General features: G+C 36.0%; 1 non-coding gene across 1 annotated transcript; it reads left to right on the top strand.

Moving 5' to 3' along the window:
- Positions 1 to 12,176: 12,176 nt before the first annotated feature.
- Positions 12,177 to 12,283, top strand: LOC124887463. Its single transcript, XR_007045238.1, has one exon. It is a non-coding gene; the product is annotated as a small nucleolar RNA R71 (small nucleolar RNA).
- Positions 12,284 to 21,497: the final 9,214 nt, after the last annotated feature.

The raw sequence follows: 21,497 nt of genomic DNA, 5'->3' as shown, positions 1-21,497 counted from the left end.
ACAGGGATGAATTGTGATGAAATTATATGTGATTCGATGCATTAACGTGAAACTGATAGTGATAGAAGTATTTAGAATGATTTGTTGGGTATGAGGATAATTGAATTGGGCTAAAAAATCATGGAATGAAAGATGAGGTTAAGGAAATAGGCAATGAGATGGAATAGAGTGAAAATCATGAGCTTTGCAGCACGGAGCCCAGTCCTCGCATTGAGCTCTACGATGTGTTGAGCGATTTATAAGTGATGGAAAATTCTAGTAAGTCTCTGGATATCCTAGGGTCATTAATGCTAGATTAATTATCAAGTCAGATTCCACTAAGGGTCCGCGATAGCCCCGCAAAGCACACCCTAGTCTGTGCCTCAAAGCTCAGGATTTTTACTCATTTCCATCTAGTTGCCTATTTTCTTGCACCTGTCTTCGGTTCCACGCTTTCTAAGCATAATTCCAGTATACTTATACCCATTAAATCATTCAAAATGCTTCTATAATTATTAGTTTCACATTAATGCATGCAATTATATATAATTTCATCACAATTCATCCCAACATCTACTAATCATGTCCATTAGATAAAGACTGCAGTTATAGCTCAGACACTAAGAATAGCATATTTTATCTTATGGAACAAGTCCAAATATGGGTAAATATTTTCCCTTGGACATATAAATGCGCCTAAGATCACCACCCCATACTTAGCATCTTGTTCGTCCTCAAACAACCTTAGGCAAACACTCTACCCATTTAGGCTTCACACCACAATCTAGATAAGACACTTGTGTTGGGCACACATATGACAAACATGACTATTTAGCTAAGACATTTCAATTAAATTCTAAAAGCATGGGATTACTTCCTACAAACGTACTAGCCTCAAAAGTGAACTTCTAACTTGTTGGAAAACTTGTGCGTGTATTTCATCCGTTAAAACTCTATTTCACCTAACTATCATCCATATGCACCCTCAGGACAAGAAAATAACTCACATTCACTCACAATCTTGCAATATAGGATCAGAATTTTTATTTAAAGAAAATCGCTCACTCTCATAATGAATTCATACATCATAAATGATGAACCATAATCTTTCCCTTAGTGTAATCCTCCACTAATTGTTGAATGTTAGGATTAAGGATCAACTAGGTCTTTTATGGTTTTAATGTAAGCTAAGGGATGGGTAGGAACTACTTCGGAAAATAGTGGCTAATCTCCCTAATAACTTTAGTACATCACATAAATATTAAAAATACCCAATTAATAATTGATTCTCTTCCTCAACTATCTTTCCTTTTTCTTTTGCTTTAGCCCTATCTTCTTAAGCTCATTGACACACACTATAGTGGGAGTGTCTTTTATTCATAGCTTATTCAAGTTTTGAACTCTCTTAATTCTTTTTATTCCATACTCTCAACCACCACACATATCAATATCCCAACCCAGTAGCTATTACCTAAGGGTTTTAATTTCATTATTTCCTTACTTGAATTGCTACTCCCTTGAACTGATTAAATTTTTACTCAAGTACTTAGGAGCTTTTGATCAAAATAAGGTCAATTGATGAAGGGGTACAAGCTACATAAGAAGATGCCAAAGAAAATAGGTTATAAGCTCAACGGATCTAACTAAGAATATGAACAAGGGTAGGTAAAAGAGGTCTAAAATATGGCTATCAAGAAAATGCCTACATTATCTACTAAATCCAACGCCATTTATTTTATTTAGTAAATATGCCACGAAAGTTCTAGACATCATTATGCATGTAGAATGACAAAGAGGTCTCACTCACACTTGGTGCAAACTAAACTCAAGTAGGATCCCTATATATTCTTGATCTCGTAACTGCACAAATTCATAATTAAGCCAGTAGACCCAGAGTTACACTATTGAACTTAGGTGTCTGAAACTAGCAATCCTTCTTTTACATTTGGCATGCTTCTATTTCAAAACAAGTATTTTCCATGACATATAACTATATTTCCCCACATAAGGTACTTTGATCTAGAATTATGGTTGGGTTCTTTTCACTTTTTTCTTTCCTATGACTAATTCCCCTTAAGACGGTCATTATCCATCTATCATAAAGGGAGGGACCTAACTATGAAAAGTTATTGCTATTGACATTTAGGGGAAAAATTTAAAATTTACTCCTAATTTTTTACAGAAAGTAATGAACTAAGCACAATAAAGAAAATATTACTAACTTTGAACTACCTTTATCAAATATCGTAAATACTAACTATTATAGACCGAATAGTTAGAATGTCTATCAAAATCCTCATCGCATCCATAAAAAATACAAATAGAAATATCCAAAAAGATAAAACACAAAAACAAAGCAAATGAAGGCACGAGTAATGAGAACTACCACCCCACACTTAAATGAAACACTGTCCCAATGCTTACAAATACTACTATGTAATGAGGTATTGTAACAAATCCCTGGTCAAGCATAATCTATGTCATTTTCGGTATTTGGACAAGGGGCCTCTGCCCCTAAATCTAGATCATCTACATTCTCCTTCTCATCTGACTCTATTTTTGAATCATGCATTTTTATTTCCTAATCAGCAGGCGCATTATCATCCACAGGCTCTATAAACTCTAGCCCAATCCACAGTATAGTCCTAGCATGGGGATCAAGAGTATAATCTAGCTCTACAGCTCGAATCTCTTAATGTGTAGCTGGGCGACCCCCAATCCTCAACTATAGCAGTTGTAGCCTATTGATTTGGGCTTTGATCTCATTATTTCAAGCCTGACACTGGGGAATAGTAAGAATAGGCCCATGAGACATAATTAGCCATTTAGTCTGGGACACATCCACAACGTGAGTATCCACTGTTGGCCTGTAGTCAAGTACCTCTTTCTCTACTCCCTGATTCCTCATAAATCTAGTCAGCAATCCACCAAACCCATACCTGTACCCCTGATAGTTGCATCCATTATTCATCACAGAAAATATTACAACTTCTATATTGATAACAATGTTATCAAGCATCAAGGCATAAATAAGGCATATATTATCACGTGTGCATCCGTCATGTGCTTTCCCTAAATAAAACTATGGTAGATTATCTTCCCTCATATGCGGACCTCCCTATTCATCTACAAATAGGGGAATGTTAGGTGGAGGACACTATCTTTGTTATGAGTTCAATGGGTGGTAGAATTGTTTCCACATAGCAAATATCTTATGTTAGCATAGGGTGGTGTGATATTGAGCTACTTCAGTGGTTCTGTATCTACCTCTGTTGCACCTAAAAGGACATTTAAATCATAATCCATCAAAATCATAACCTTCCCTCAGATCATTAGCTCAAAAAATTGCTCCCTAGTGTCTCAGATAGGATAAAACTCCCTTACAAGGTATAGGTTGCACTCAGTAAGCTGCTCAAATAAGAAATTTATGTGCAACTCTTTTTATTCTTTGCACCATACTGGGATACTTTCTTAGCAGGCTTACCCAATTGGTGAATTGATTCAGAGTGTATTTTGTCTCTTATTCTTGGCGTACCATTTATTCCCCACCTCTATAAATCATTTGGCCTTAATTCTCCTATTTTGCATAAGTTGAATTGCAAGAGGTCTATGCACACGATCAGTTGGTTTAATCCTCTTTCATAAGGGCCCCAGATGGCACAACAACTTTCTTTCCCCTTTGTTGACGGATAGGGATAGTACCTATTGTTCAAAACTTTCATCAAACATGTCAAATAGGGTAGTTAGTTAGACTAACAAACACTAAGTGTGAAATAGTGTTGAGGACACCCCACACTTAGTAGCTAGCACTGGTGCATAGATATGAAAATGTAGGTGCTCAGACTTCCTTGTTCAACATATAAATTTTCACGTGAATAACATCTAAGCAACCACATTTAACTATCAAGGTGTTGCTCTACTCAAGCTTTAAGTAAACATCAAACTACCAACCACAACATTCAACAACAAATGATAAATTCAATTTTTATTTCTTTGTTTAACTCATCACAATCGTGTGAGTTTAATTTAACCACAGAGATTAGCGGCATACATTATGTACTCAAATTTACTCCAGTACAACATCAGTAAGTTAAATTTTCATTATTTCAACATGAAAATTCCCAAATACAACTTATGAGTACTATCAAAAATTAATAAATTTAAATCAACGCATGTATAATTATATAACAAGAATGTACCGATCACTAAGTGATAGCGAATGTAGGAGCTACCCCATACTTAGTTTCTATCATGGGAATGCAACTTAACAAACCAATGTACTGAAACTTCCCTTTTCTTTAACACAAACCCCATACACTATTTTAGTGCCAAGACGCAATCAAAACCTTCACCACAAAGTGATTCAAATTATACATCCAACAAGATTTCTCACAATTTAAAGCACAGTCCTTAGTCAATTTCACTAATCCTACATGAGTAAAGAATATACATCAGGAAATGTAAATTAACACATAAAATACTCCATATATTCCTACATTACATATCAAGCATTTTATGTATTTACCCTAGTTATGCACCACAAAAATTTCATAATTTCACAATAGAAATTTTATGCATTTACCCTATCGCGAGTAAAGATAAAGAGGAGAAGTAAGTAAATATGGTGGTCTACAAAGTAGCAAGGAATGAGGCTAAGTTAGCAGTTACGGATACTAAGTCAGCAGCAATCGAGAGCTTGTATGCGGGGTTAGAGGAGAAAGGCAGGGATAGGAGATTGTATAGGCTTTCTAAGGCTAGATAGCAGAAGGGTCATGAACTCGGCCAGGTGAATTTCATTAAGAGAGAGGATGGTAGTGTTTTGGTGGAGGACGTTCACATCAAGAGAAGATGGAAGGAATACTTCCATAGACTTTTGAATGAGAAGGGGGACAGAGGCATTGAGTTTGAGGAGCTAGAATGCTTAGAAGAGAGCTGTGATTTCAGTTACTATAGGAATTTTAAGGTTTAGGAGGTTAGAGAGGTGATTCATAGGATGTAGAGGGGTAGGGCGATGGGGCCCGATAAGATCCCGATAGATTTTTAGAAGTATACAGGTGAGGCAGGTTTAAGGTGGTTGACTGATCTATTTATCAAGATATTTAAGACTGAAAGAATGCCTGAGGTGTGGAGAAAGAGTACGGTGATTCCATTATATAAAAAAAGGGTGACATTAATATTTGGAACAACTATATGGGTATTAAGCTATTGAGTCACACTATGAAGATTTGGGAGAGAGTGGTCGAGCAGAGATTGAGGAGGTTCATATCAATTTCAGAGAATTAGTTTTGATTTATGCTTGGTTACTCGACGACAGAGGCAATCTACCTAGTGAGAAGATTGGTGGAGCAACATAAAGAAACGAACAGGGACTTACACATGGTGTTCATTAACCTAGAAAAGGCATATGATAAAGTCTCAAGGGAGGTTGTTTAGAGATGTTTGGAGGTGGTAGTGGTCCTGATGACATACAACAAAGCTATTAAGGATGTGTACGATTGAGGGAAGATACGAGTGAGGACGGTGGGAGGAGACTCAAAGCATTTTTTGGTCGAGACTGGGTTGCATCAGGGATCGACTCTTAGTCCATTTCTTTTTGCATTTATGATGGACGTATTGACACAGAGTATTCAAGGTGAGGTGCCTTAGTGTATGTTATTTGCAGATGATGTAGAGCTAATTGATGAGACACGACGGGTATAAATAACAAATTAGAGGTTTGGATGCAAACCCTTGAGTCTAAGTGGTTCAGGTTGAGTAGGTCCAAGATGAAGTATATGGAATTCAAATTTAGTAACTTGAGGCATGAGTACGAGGTGGTGGTGAAGTTGGACTCCTAGGATGTTTGTAAGAGGGATAGTTTTAAGTATCTTGGGTCTGTGATTCAGAGGAATGGCAAGATTGATGAGGATATTTCTAAATGTGTTTGAGCAGGTTGGAGCAGGTTGTGTGATAAGAAGGTGGCCTTTAAGTATAAGGCAAATTCTATAGAGTAGCAGTCCGTTCGGCCATGTTGTATGGAGCAGAGTGTTGGCCGGTCAAGCACTCCCACATCCAAAAATTGAAGGTGGCAGAAATAAGAATGTTGCATTGGATGTGTGGTCTTACTAGAATGGATAGAGTTAGAAATGAGATTATCTGGGAGAAGGTGGGAGTGGCTTCGGTGGAGGACAAGATGCGGGAAGGAGGGCTAAAATGGTTTAGGCATGTGATGAGGAAGGGTGCGGATGCCCCAGTTCGTAGGTGTGAGAGGCTTAATTTGGATGGATTCAGGAGGAGTAAAGGTAGACTGGAGAAATACTGGAGGGAGGTGATTAAGCATGACACAGAGCAACTTCTGCTTTCTGGTGACATGACCCTAGATAGGAAACTGTGGAGGTCGCAGATAAGGGTAGAAGGCTAGTGTGAGTGTGTGTAGCCAGGTTAGTAATCCTAGGACTATGTTCAAGGTATCTTTGGTATGTGAGTGTATGTTTCTACTTGGTGGGTGCCCTATTTCTTTTTTCCTAGTTCATATTTTCTCTTTTAGTGTTGCATTTGTTTCTCGTATTTTTTGTGTTTTGCTGATTTTTCTTTTTATTATTTTCTATTCCTTATTTCTATTATGTCATCCAACTTTTCATTTGGTAAGCGTTATCTTGAACCGGGGGTCTATCAAAAACAACCTCTCTACTTCTTTGAGGTAGCGGTATGATCTGCGTATATCTTACCCTCCCCAGACCCCACTTTACGAAAATACACTGGGTTTGTTGTTGTTGTTGTGAAAAAAAGTGTATAATAATGCTAGAACTTACCTGAGTGGAATTTGAGGAGAGAAGAGAACTAACTACCTTTTTGTATGCCAAAAATTGAAAATGAAAAAAGGGAAATTTGAGAAGGAGACAGCTCATTTAGGGTTAGAATGGAAGAAAAGATGTGGGAAAGAAGTGGGTATTTAAAAGTTATCGAGTTAAGAGGGTCAGATAGAGTTAAAAACCCATCCTTTTAATAAAATTACCCAAATACAAAGGCCTCTGCGATGTGGTGCTTGGTCCATGCAAAAGCTTCTGCAACACGGGGCTATCGTGGATGCATACTGGAAATCACCTATGCCCCTATACCTTTTGGTGCGATGCAGAGCTTGGTCCGTGTGATAGCCATCAATACATGGGGCTATCATCTATGCACACTTGAATACACACTTTGGGAGGGAATTTCCACCCCCTTCTCCCTTCCCCCCTTTTTCTTACCTCCCTTGAGTATCAATTTAATGCACCCTTTACATACCTGAGAGCTTCTTGAGAAGAAAAAATTTACTCACTTCTTACTCTCTTTCATGAGATGGATTTTTGCATTCCTGCACTCTTAACAAAAAAAAATTAGATAAGAAAAAGTGGGTTGCTTGCCACCCAGTGCCTTAGTTTTTGTCGTGGCTCTAACACATCTTCTTGTATTTTTTATTTATTTTCTATGTTTTTTTCAAATAACAAAAAATAAACTAAACTATTACATTACCTTCATGGGTTTCCTCCCACGTAGAACCTTATTTAACATTGTGGCAGACCCAACTCAACTCTAGTTATCTTCAAATATGTTGGGCTTTTTATGCTTGTCCACATGATCCGCCAAATAATGCATAACTCTCTGCCTATTTACCAAAAATGTAGCACTTTTATCCTCACATCAAAGTTCAACAGCCCTATGAGGGGTCATTTTCACAACATCAAATGGTCCAGAAAACATGGACCTCTAATTGCCTAGAAACAACTTCAATCTTGTATTGAACCAAAACACCTGTTGGCTAGGCTCAAAAACTCGATTCATAAATTTCTTATCATGCCATGTTTTTGTTTTCTCTTTATAAAATTTTGCATTTTCATAGGCATGTAAGCAAAATTCATCAATTTCACTCAATTGTAACAATATTTTTTCTCCCAGAACCTTTAAATAAAGATTTAATATATTTACTGCCTAATAAGCCTAATGCTCAAGATCAATAGGCAGGTTACAAGCCTTTCCATACACTATGCAATAAGGAGAATTCCCAATGGGAATTTTATAGGCTTTCCTATACGCTCATAATGCATCATCTAGCTCACCCGACCAATCCTTACGGTGTCTATTTACTCTTTTCTGTAAGATCTATTTAATCTTAAGATTAGACACCTCTACTTGGCTACTTGTCTATGGGTGATATGCAGTTTCTACTCTATGTCTAACCCCATATTTAGTCAACAAATTCTTAAACCAATTATTTATGAAGTCTGTTCCCACTTCAATAATGATTGCTTGAGGTGTGCCAAAGCGAGAGAATATATGCTTCTTGATGAATTTCATCACTAATCTCGCATCATTTCTAGGAAGAACTTCATCTTCTACCTACTTTTATACGTAATCAACAGCCATGAGAATATACATCTTACCACAGATGGGGAAATAGCCCCATAATGTCTATCCCCTATATGTCAAAAATCTCCACTTCCAAAATATTGTTCAAGGGCATCCCATGATTCCTTGATATCATGCCCATTTTCTTGCATTGGTCACATCCTCTAACATAGTTCACAACATCTTTTAATAGTATGGGCAAGAAAAAATAAAACTGCGATACTTTATGAGCTGTCCTTTCTTCACAATAATGACCTCTATAAGGGGATGAATGACATCTTTTGAGAACCTTTTTAGATTATGATTATACAACACATCTTCTAATTATTATATATGCACCTTGATGAAATAGAAGTGGCTCATTCCATACATACACAAGAGAATCACAAAACAGCTTCTTCTTCTATTGACTTGTCGACTATGTTAGTATACCAAGGAACTTCAGCTATGTCTAGTGACAATAACTGCTCTTCAAAAAACTCCTCTCAAATACATAGTGTATTATCGGTAATATTATCATGACTCTTAAGCCTCAATAGACGATAGGCCACTTGAATTTCAGATCCTTTCTATCACAAACTTCTAAATCAAATTCTTGGAGAAAAGAAATCCACCTAATCAACCTTGGCTATGCTTTCTTTTTATTGAATAGATACCGGATGGAAGCATGATATGCATGAATAATAATCCTCATACCCACTAAGTATGCTCTAAATTTAACGAATACATACATGAGTGCTTGCATTTCCTTCTTTGTAACTGTATAATTGACCTAGACCACATCAAAGATTTTACTCGCATAATAGATAGAGTGAAATACCTAATCTATATTCTTCCCCAATACTGCTCGAACAACTACATCTTTAGCATTGCACATTAGCTCTAAGGGTAATGGACAATCAGTAGGAAATAGGATGGGTGAATCTATCATTTTTTTCTTCAGACAATCAAATACTTTATGATCATTCAGCCCCAAAGTCAAACTTGACCTCTTTCTCCAACAACTTTCACAGTGGAACTGCTATCTTCAAAAGTCTTTGATAAAATTTCTATAAGACTCTGCATTCCCAAGAATGCTTCTAACACCTTTTACTGATATCAAATAGTAGAGTTTTTCAATGACCTCTACCTCAGCTCTGTCTACCTCAATTCCTAGGTGTGATGCCTTATGACCAAGGATGATACCATCCTTAACTAGAAAGTAACACTTCTCCTAGTTTAATACAAGGTTAGTTTCTTTACAGTGTTCCAAGACCCTATCTATGTTCTGCAAGTACATATCTAATGAATTACCAAAAATGGAAAAATCATGCATAAATACCATGACAAAGTCTTCCAACATATTGTAAAATATAGCCATCGTGCATCTCTAGAAAGTTGTTGGTGTATTACAAAGATCGAAGGGTAAACGTCAAAATGCAGAAGTACCATAATGACAGATGAAGGCGGTCTTCTCCTAATCTTCAGGTGCTATGGTTATCTATTTATATCCTAAATACCTATCCAAAATGAACTAATATTATTATCCCACCAATCTATCGAACATCTGATCAATAAATCGAATATGATAGTGATCCTTCCTCGTGGAGTCATTCAACTTTCTATAATCTAAGCAAATCCTCCACCTAGTCACTGTGTGAGTCGGAATTATCTCATTATCTTCATTTGTTATAATGGTTATCTTTCTTTCTTTGGAATGCAATGCACAAGGCTAACCCATTTACTACCGGATATGGGATAAAATATCCCAACATCAAGCAACTTAATGACTTCTTTTATGACCACTTCTTTCATCAAAGGATTTAGTCTTTGTTGGTGTTGTAACACTTTCTTTGTATAAAACTTCCATATATATATTTTGTGCATACAAAACCTAAGATTAATTCCTTTGATATCCGATATCCGCCATCTGATTGGTTTCTTACTTCTTTTTAATACTAACAACGCCAATCTCACCTGCATATCAGACAAAATCATAGGCAAAGTATCATCCTCACCCCAAAAAACATATTTTAAATGAGATGGTAGATCCTTAAGATCTAGCTTTGGTTCTTCATAAATAGATACCTTTGTAGATTGACCAATGGGCTTATTCAATGGCTCAAATTTAGTTATTCTAGTGTCAATCCCTACCAACTTCATAATTTGTACCATTTTAAGTGCCTCAACATCTTCTTAAAGATCTTCCCCCATCAATGGTCTCTCAATTTGGTCATTGGACAATAGAAGGTGGAAGTCAGACTCAAGGTTTGTAACTGTAATAGCAAACAATTACTGATATATTGTAGGCAGCTTCATCGCTTATACCCGTTGAATACCTTGACCTTATAATGAGCCCTCGTGGTCATCTTCTCTACAACAGTGATTGCCCATTTGCTAGGAATGGACATCCCAAAATAAATGTGATGGCCGTATAACATCCAAATCAAGAATAACAAAATCCACTAGGAAAATAAGAGATCCTACTTGCACCAATACATATTTAATGATCCCGCTAGTCCTAGCAAGGGACCTATCGAATAACTATAAAATAATTGTAGTGGGTCTGGGATTGCCTAGGCACATCTTTCTGAACCAGAATGTGGGAATGAGATTTATGCTTATGCCTGAATCACACTGATGGATTGTCTATTTGTGATCTACAGAGTGAAACTTCTTGGATCTTTCAACTTTATGGGCAATTTATTCTTAATCCAGGATATACACTTCTTATTATGTACTACTGTATGATATTTAGTCAAATAGTTTGTGTTCGCTATACTGTCTGTCAGATACTTTGTATACTTTTTAACACTCTTTAAAATATCAATAAGAAGGAGATTAACATGAACCTATTTTAAAATCTCAATAAACCTTTTTTAACAAGTCTCCTCTTAGTGTTTCTAAAGCCTTGTAGGAATGGTGGAGGTATCGTATCATTTTCCATTATGGATTCCTTGCTTTCAGTATTACCTTTAACTAATTTCTCACTATCCCTTGAACTATTAATGTCAATAGCTTGTGATTTATCTTCTTTGGCTTTAAATCTCTCAACTGAAGATCGCTCCTAGTAGTGATCGTATTTACCTATTTTGGATTAGGCTCAATGTTACTTGGCTAACCTTCTTGAGATCTAGTTATTTGTGCTCCTTCAATTTGACCTAAATATATCTCAAAGTTCTTGGTAATCAACTATTAACTCTTCATATATGCTATAAATTGTTCTTTAGTATCCATAAATTGCTTTACCATTTCTTCTGTATTGCTAGTTTGAGTTATGGCCTAATTACCCTGAACAAGCTACTACTGATTCTATTGTACTGGCCCCTTATACTGATTGTTATTTTGTGCCTAATTTCCACCCCATGAGAAATTGGGATGTTTCCACCAGTTGGGATTATAAGTGTTACCAAAGTTTTTTTATCCTTGACGATTAGCATTCTCATATAATTAACATACTCTTGATTTATTGTACAAGCATCGGCCTTATGTCACTACTCCTACTAATCTCACACTATGAATAAGCCTAATGAAAAACGTTATCTGTTTCTGGCATAAAATGTGTAATCCCCAAGTTTATATTGCTGAGCTGAGTAGTCAGCTGATTCTGTAATGCAACAATCTAGCCTGATATAGCTATGAACTGATCAACCTCTAACACGCCTGCAATGTTCTTTGGAGTGATCCTTGCATCAGTATGCCACACAGGATTCCCCTATGAAATATGATTCAACAGCGTATATTATTCATCATATGTCATAGTAAGTGTTTGCCCTCCTATCGTTGAATCTTAGAGAATCTTGGTGTTACGCTCAAGTACCTCAATGAAAGTGTGTTCCAACACATCATTAGTCTAATGATGACGAGGAAAATTCCTGAGCATACCCTTGAATCCTTCCTAAGCTTGGTAAAGATTTTCTCTATCCTTCTTCCTAAAACTCAGAATCTTACTTATCAAATGTGTTGTCTTCCTTGAGGGAAAAAAACGAACAAGGAACTTTTGAGCTAGATCATCTAGGAGGTTATTGAGTTAGGTATTTTAACATATAACCACCTCTTTGCTTTCCCCAATAGATAAAAGGGGAATAGAGGTTGTCTGACATAGTCAGTAAATACCCTAGAAGGAATGTAGGTATTACTAATCTTGAGAGAATTTTGAATATGTTGATGTGGGTCATCGTAAGATAAACCTGTGAACTGCCCACTCCTGTGAAAATTTTGCACCATATTCTGCTTTAGTAAAAACCAACTACCCGCCAATGTTCTGCAGATTGTAATTAGTTTCATTGTTCGTATGTGGTATTGCCTCTTCATGAACAGGTCTTGCTTCCACTCTAGCAGGAGTAACTGGAACCACCAGAGTTGGAGCACGTGGAGCATTAGGATTAATTGGACCATTAAGATTAGGATTCCTTTGTTCATCTATTTGAACTTGATGAATTGAATAGTGAAGTGTTGTTACTCTTTGCCTCTAATAAAATACCTGTTCTAGTTCTGAATAAGAATCTTAACAATTCTTTTTCTCTTGCCAGTTTGATACTTCACTAGTCCTTTAAAAGATAGCCTCTACAATTAAGTCGTTAACCCTTAAATTTACAATCAAAATCCAAAAAGTTAGAAAATTACAAATTATTTGATTCCTCAAAAATGACCAGAAAAATTTTTTGTGGTCTATCGCACACGCAAGTGCAAGTGATCGTACAAGTAATATAGTTACTCAAAGAATCAAATATCGTACCCACAAGGACTACTTGATTTGTAATTTACTCAACTTTAATTTTACGATATTGTGTAAAAGTGTTTTAGTTTATCAAGATAGTTGTGATAGTTCAATGATAAATCTACTAATTAAATATAGAACAAAGTAAGACAATAGCAATGTAAGCAAGGTTGTAATCAATACGAGTATGACTTCCAGGGTTGAGACACTCCTAACAATTTTATAAATCTCTACTCTAGTCGTGGTTTAGTTGATTATCAGGTTATTGATTCGCAGTGTTTAGATTATGATCATAGTCTTTTGAGCCTCTAATATTCAACCTAATGAAACATTGTAACTATATCGTTCAGCAGTGATGCAATAATCAATTTAGATGCTTTAAATTATCATTCTGTAATTGAACCAAGCAAGGCTACTAGGTATATTCCTATCCTAGACCCTTATTTATCCCTTCGTTATGTAACTTGTTCCTTAAACTCTTCAATCTATCCCTAAGATTCTCATTTTAAGTTCAAAAAGTAATTACATATTCATCCTAATAGTGGCCACTCATTAAATTGGTAAAATCAAGAGAATAAGAATAACCCATATGATAAATCAACATTAACCTCTCTAAGAATATCAAAGTATTATCATGTTCTTGGCCTCAATCCTAGAACAAGGGTGTTTAGCCACAAATGTTTGAAATAAATATTAAAATTATATAATTAAGTATACCCAAAATTAGTATTCAAAGATAAAGTGTTCAAAGAACTATAGGAAAAGTATTGTGATTATTTTTGCCTTTGTTGTATATCTGCAATAGTACCCTCAATTCATTTGAAGTGTTCGTTTTTTAGTAAGACAAGATTGACCAAAAATGACCTTTCCCACGTTGCAGGGCTCAGCGCAGGGACTAGGGTCTGCATTGAGGTTGTAATAACAGGGACTAGGGTCTGCTCAGTGGGGCTATCACAGACCCTCCCTAGAATGGGACTTGATAATTAATCCAGCCTCCACAACGTGGGGCTATCACAGAGGCTTACTGGAATTTGCTATCGCTTATAATTAACTCAATGCATCGCAAAGCTTAATGCAAGGACTGTGGTCGACGCTGTGGAGCTCATCATTATCATTCCTTTCCTAATTATTGCCTATTTCTTTGCTCTCGTCTTTCATTCCATGCTTTTCAGCCCAATTCTATTATGTTATACTCAACACACATTATAAGCTTCACTCATTATGAGCTTCACATTAATGTATACTATCATGTAAAATTTCATCACAATTTAGCCAGGTATAAACTAACCATGTCTGTTAGATAAATACTACATTTATAGCTCAAACACAATAATAATAACATATTTTAGCTTATGGAACAAATCCAACTATGGGTAAATATTGGCGCTTGGATGTATAAATCTGCCCATGATCAACTATCACAAGTCATAGCCTAAGGTAAGTCAAAGAGCCCACTTCTATTTCACCAAAATAATTTTCCAAGCAATCTACCTCGGACTAGGATAAGGTATCTAAATCCAATATTATATCTTGAAAAAGCCATATCTTTCCCTAGGATAGTAATATTCCCCAATATGGAGCAACTAAGTGAATTCTACCTAATGAATTGGAACTAAGATCAATTCTTCCCTAAACTCAGTGACAAAGGCAAACTACTCATTAGAAGAGTAACTAACGCATTCTTGACCTAAGCATAAGCCTATAAGGTCAGCCTCAACTATGGTATGATTAACTAGGAAAATTATGCCCAAAATGATATCCAAGAAGCCTAAATGATCCAACTAACCCCAAGTGTTGAAATTTATCACACCAACACCTAAAACCAATCCCAAATCAAACACAATATAATATACATACTATGTAATAGCTCAATCTAACAAGGGGAAAAACCTCGCCTACCTGGACGCCAAAGAAAGCTTAAAAGATCTGCTATATCACCGCTTCACACTTTTGATAAGCTTCCACAAGATGTCAAGCTATAAAAATCACATTCTACTCATTAATACAAGGATAACGATACCAATATTGCACCATTGTACTTCGGGACCAAAAATAAAACCAAACTCATATGTGGGTCTTATTTATAAAAAATCATATTTTGGATGTCAACCAAACATTCTCTCATGCTCAAGGAAGCATTACCCTCAAGAATGGGAAAAATATGATATACTTTAGGACTAAAATAAAGCCTTCACAGTTTTGGGATTTTGAATAAGAAATGAGAAATTCTACCATGACAAGGGTGAAATCGTACAAAAAAATTGAAAATAATTAAGTCAACAAGTGTTAGACAAGTTCCCAAATCAATCACAAGCTTCAATTTAAATCTTTATCATAATTTAGGGTTTTAGATCTTAAGAAATTTAATGAAGAATGACAAAAGTCAGGATAAAATAGGGTATTTATACCCTTTCCAGGTGCTCGGTTATCTCTATCACCTCCCGACACCTCACGATCATGGCATCTTAAGGCTTCTCAGGCTTATTAAGATTGTGATATATGCTCTGCAATTGCAGTATCTAGTGACTGCAAAGGGTATCGCGATCACAACCCCTGGCATCACGATTGTGATACACCAAATACAATTAAGACTTTGAAATTTTCTAAATCTCTGACATGCCCTCGAAATACATTTAGAATCCCATAATTTGATACGCCCAAATTACAAATATTGTTAGAGAATGCAAGAGGCCACTGTCAAATATATAACCCAACTGGGTTAGGTGTCGAATCCTACAGGGAATACTGTGTTCACTAAGTATTATGGTTGTTACTAGACTGTTGATCGAAGGTTCTAGAATAGAGTGGGCTTTTGATTTATCAATTATATTCAAATGTTTTTCATAGAAAGTAATCCAAATGTAGGTTATATTGATAATAGTAATTCAACAAGAGAAGTCAAACTAGAGTTATGTTTGCCAAGTTGCATAAGTAGCTAGGGTTGTGAACTATTTTGGATTCCCAATGAACAATTCTAATTGCAAGAGTAATTGAATTATGTGGTTTACCTATTTGATTCTCAACCTAAATAAGTAAATTATCCCTTAATTCATTCAAACTTAAAGAACATATTATTTATTTAACTATATTCTCACATGGGTTGACCCGGTTAAGGCATCTACCCTCTATCCAAAGGTTAAAGCCCTTAGATTTATGTAAACCTTTTCTTTTCCCAACAAACACTTTTCATATGAAGAAGTGTTGTTGTTGGGCTCACTTTTCAAGTTTGCAACCAAGAAAAGTCATTAAAATGAAGAAAGGTTTATGCAATGTCAATTAATCATGGGAATTTACTAGATTGACAACCCAAAATTAGATTTTCACATCAAGGCTCCTATGACCCTAGTTATGGGAGCTTAGTCACACATTTCCACCCAAGAAAGAGAAGAAACCATTATGTTATTCATAAATTAATTCAAAGTTTTCTTATAAAAGTCACAACTATTGTTCTTTAATCTTCAATAGAAAGTATGATAAAAGAATATAGATCCACAAATGTCCAATGAATCTTAGAGAAAAATTATGTAACAATCTATTTTCAGTATGGAAAACCTAATGAAAGATAAGATATCCCCAAATAAAACCTAAAACTGGGTATTTATATGTTCCCAGTCAAAAAGGATTTAAAATTCAAAATTATAAAACCCGTGTCTAGAGTGACGGACAAAGTGGTCGTCCGTCACAAGGTTCACGGTCTACCATTTGGGCTCTTATTGATGATCCTGGAAAGTCACGTTCTGGATAAGACTGACATCCAAATTAGTGATCTGTCGCAAGACTGATGGTCCACCATTTTAACCGTCGCTGATGATCCTTGAGAGTTAAGTTCTGGATAGTTCTGAGGGTTGAAGTGGTGGTCCGTTACAAGATCGACAGTCTACCATTTTGGCCATCACTAAGAATTTCAAGAAGCCTGGTTCTATTTAGCGCTGACGGCCAAAATGGTGGTCCATCGCAAGACTGACGGTCCTCTAGATGGGCCATCCCTGGGTCTTCTTAAGTTATGGACTCTGTTTGGACCTAATGGTGGAGTTAGTGGTCCATCGCAAAATTAACGATCCACTATTTTGACCATCAGAAGTGTTTTTCTTCTAATTTTCTGAGTCTGTTCCTTCAGCTAGCTCTTTACCCTGAAACACTAAAAACCAGGATTAAATGCAACCTTGGTTTCTTGAAAACATGCAATTTTTCCAAGAAAAAGATAAAAAATAATCCGTCAAAAGCCGGAGCATCAACATCCTCAATTTAAGATAATTGCTTGTCTTCAAGAAACTCAGCACCAAATTGTAAATTTGAACAATACAATGATGGGCATTTACTACTGAACCAATTCTCACACAACCATTTACTTGTAATACAAATCATATGGTTTAACATGTTAGAGTCTATAACCGGCATTATTTCAAATTCAATTCATCTACACAACATGGATACAAGAATCTACTGAGATCAGCCAAATTAAGTATGACTCAGGTTGCCCTCATAGATAAGGAGATCCACCACTCAGTATATTTTGCGGATACAAATCAAAACTTTTGCACTCATCAAAGAAGTAACCAACATAGCACATGCACCCGTAAGCTTGCCTTTATCATCCAACTCCCCCCGTATAGCTGAGTCCCAAGATCAAGCAGGTCTTTTCTAGGCTAGTAATAAAGTATCAGGCTAGGTTAGGAAGGATTTTTTGGCAAAAGTGACTAAGAACTAGGCTTTAACTATCTTTTCCTTCAAATTCTTCTTACCACTTACCCTTTTCTCATTTATTCATGCTTTACCACAATAACCCCCTAACCTCTTTTATCTATATACATATAGGCATCAGCCACCCTCAACTTAGGTTGATGCCATAAGTCAAGGTACACATTGTCTTAACTAGACTAGGGCCAAATGCTCCAATTCAAATTTTAGACCAACTTTCCATTAAGCAGTTAACAGTCGCACAATAGCCACCCTCAACTTAGGGTTTTTCCTAATTTTAGGTATAAATTTCTCATTACTAGGCTAGGGCTAGAGCTAGGAGTCAACAGCTAAAAAAGAGTTAACTAGAATGCTTGGTGATGAAGAAAAATTAACAAAGGCTCAAAGAAGGGTTCAAACATGGAAATTATTTTTTTTGTGGGGTTAATTTCTTTGGATAAGTGGACTAAAAGAACAAGGTGGTCTTCCATCACTTCTTATCCCATCAACTACAGAACAAGATCAATTGAACCAGGCAAGTTCTAGGTACTATACTATGTAAGAACTAATGCAAATACTCGCAGACACAGTGGAAACTAGTCATACTCATTCTACTGTTCTTAAGATTTGCATCACATGTCATGTATATTTACAAGTTAATTCCAACTACAGATTCACTAACAGTTGAGAAAATATCCTAGGAGACAAATAAACAGTCATATGGAAACAGTCCTAGCTTTGTGCCAACATCATTCATCATCCATTTTTATAACAAGAGACTAACACAAAAAACACTTTTATTCGATGGACCAACATTGACAACATAACAATACTTAAAAACAAGAAAAATGCAAATCGATGCAAATCTGAAGTTAAACCTAGAAAATAAAAATGCAAACTTAACATGATCTTAGACATGTCGATTCTCCTAGATAGAACATGGAAGGGTTCAAAATATCAACAACAAAACCTCCATGATATAAATACACCACCCCCACATAAAAATATATGCATTATCCTCAAAGCATTAAATTGTAGTACAAAGGAATGGGTATACTTGTTTTGCCTTTTATTCATCTGAGACATCTGTGAAGTATGGTGAGGCTCCTACATCCTCACCTCGTTCAATGTTGGCCCCTATGGTGGTAGTGGCACTCAAAACCTCAACCTCCTGGATTGGAGAAAACATCTCTCGAACTAATGTTGAATTTTGCCCCCTTGCTAGGGTAGCACTAGTAGATACCCTTTTTTCTTAATCTTTCTCTTTCTTCTTTCTCCTTTTTCTCATTTTTCTTTGATTTCTTTTGAGCCCTCTTCAGATCATGTTATTTCTGTTCCTTCGGTGTTATTTCTGCTCTCTTTTTCCTCTTTTTAGCTCTCCTTATAGCTCGTTCATCCATGTGTTACTTTTCTTTGTCTTTTACAGGTCATACCATTAGGTTACAATACCATTATCATCATCACTTGTGACTACGATTGGGTCAAAAATAGTCTGTTGTGGTTGCCTTCCCTTTAACATTGCTATATCGGCTTTTGTCTGCTAAAATTCAGCCATGAGCTTTGTAAGATCAGGGAGGGACAGCGCATCTAGCCTTTGGTTGATGCGGTTCTCCATGCTTTCCATCGTATATTGAATAGTATAGAATGGATGGATTGTCTCAGCTATAATTTCATCAACAAAAGGCTTAAATTCTGACGCCTATTTATCTAACTGTCTCTTAAACTGCTTTTGCAGCTTCACTAATTTTGTAAAATAGTCTTGTGTTAACCTGTATTCGTGAAATTCTGCTTCTCCTATGGATTATGCAAAATCCGACCTTGAAAAAGTACCAGAGCAGATAGTCTTTCGGCATCTTGGGGGTCTGCCATTCTGCTAATTAACTACAGTTTGGGATATATTGGTAATAATGGTGCACCTGATCTCCATGTACTTGGCATACACAATAACTCCCCTACATATAACAAAAACAACAAACAAAAGTAAAATTTGGGAAACTTGACAAAAGGTCAATTAACAAACACAAACTTAATTGATAACTGTATTCCTCGGCAACGATGCCAAAATTTGATATGCCCAAATTACAAATCTTGTTTGAGAATGTAAGAGATCGCTGTCAAATATAGAACCCAATTGGGTTGGGTGTTGAATCCCACAGGGAATACTGTGTTCACTAAGTATTGTGGTTGTAACTAGACTGTTGATCGAAGGTCCCAAAATAGAAGGGGCTTTTGATTTATCAATTATATTTAAATGTTTGTCATAGAAAGTAATCCAACTGTTGGTTATACTGCTAATAGTAATTCAATAAGAGAAGTCAAACTATAGTTATGGGTACCAAGATGCTTAAGCAGCTAGGGTTGTGAACTATTTTGGATTCCCAATGAACAATTCTAATTACAAGAGTAGTTGAATTCTGTGGTTTACCCATTAGTTTCTATAACCTTAATGAGTAACTTGTCCCTTAATTGTTTCAAACTTAAGGAACATATTATTTATTTAACTATATTTTCACATGGGTTGACCGGTTACGTCATTTACTTTTTATCCAAAGGTTAAAGCCCTTAGATTTATGTAAACCCTTTCTTTTCCCAACAAACACTTTTTTATTCGAACAAATGTTGTTCTGGACTCAATTTTTAAGTTTGCAACCAGGAAAAGTCATTAAAATGAAGAAAGGTTTATTCAATGTCAATTAATCATGGGAGTCTACTAGATTCCCAACCCAAAATCAGATTTTCACATCAAGGCTCCCATAACCCTAGTTATGGGAGCTTAGCCACACATTTCCACCCAAGAAAGAGAAGAAACCATTGTGTTATTCATAAATTAATTCAAAGTTTACTTATAAAAGTCACAACTGTTGTTCTTCAATCTTCAATAGAAAATATGATAAAAGAATATAGATCCACAAATCTCTAATGAATCTTAGAGTAAAACTATGTAAAAATATATTTTCAGTATGGAAAACCTAATGAAAGATAAGATATCCCCAAATAAAACCTAAAACTGGGTATTTATATGTTCCCAGTCAAAAAGGATTTAAAATTCAAAATTATAAAACCCACGTCCAGAGTGATGGCCAATGTGGTGGTCTTTTGCAAGGTTGATGGTCCACCATTTGGGTTGTCATTGCTGATCCTAGAAAGTCACATTTTGGATAAGATTGACGGCCAAAGTAGTGGTCCATCACAAGACTGACGGTCCATCATTTTGATTGTCATTGATGATATTTGAGATTCAAGTTCTAGACAGTCCTGACGGCTAAAGTAGTCGTCCATCGTAAGACCGATGGTCTACCATGTTGGCCATCGCTGAGCATTTCAGAAAGTCTGGTTCTGTTTAGCACTGACGACCAAAATGGTGGTCCGTCGCAAGACTGACGGTCCACCACATGGGTCGTCTCTAGGTCTTCTAAAGTCATGGACTCTGTTTGGACCTGACGGTTTAGTTGGTGGTCCATTGAAAGACTGACGGTCCATCATTTTGACCGTCAAAAGTATTTTTCTTCTAATTTTCTGACTTAGTTTCTTCAGCTAGCTCCTTACCCTGAAACACTAAAAACCAGCATTAGATACAACCTTGGTTGCTTGAAAACATGCAATTTTCCAAGAAAAAGATAAAAAATTTTCTGCCAAAAGCCAGAACATCTATACACAAATGAAATATGTCACCATATGAAATTCGATATTTTGGACTCAATTGCCTAGTCAAAATTTCCAACAAAGGTCATTTCAATGAAATACAGGTCCCACTATTTCCATTTACTTAACTTTCCAA

This window comes from Capsicum annuum, chromosome 9 (genome assembly GCF_002878395.1).
Source record: "Capsicum annuum cultivar UCD-10X-F1 chromosome 9, UCD10Xv1.1, whole genome shotgun sequence".
NCBI classification, from domain to species: Eukaryota; Viridiplantae; Streptophyta; class Magnoliopsida; order Solanales; family Solanaceae; genus Capsicum; species Capsicum annuum.
The sequence above is the reverse complement of the archived record's forward strand: the minus strand, read 5'-3'. Positions and strand labels throughout refer to the sequence as shown.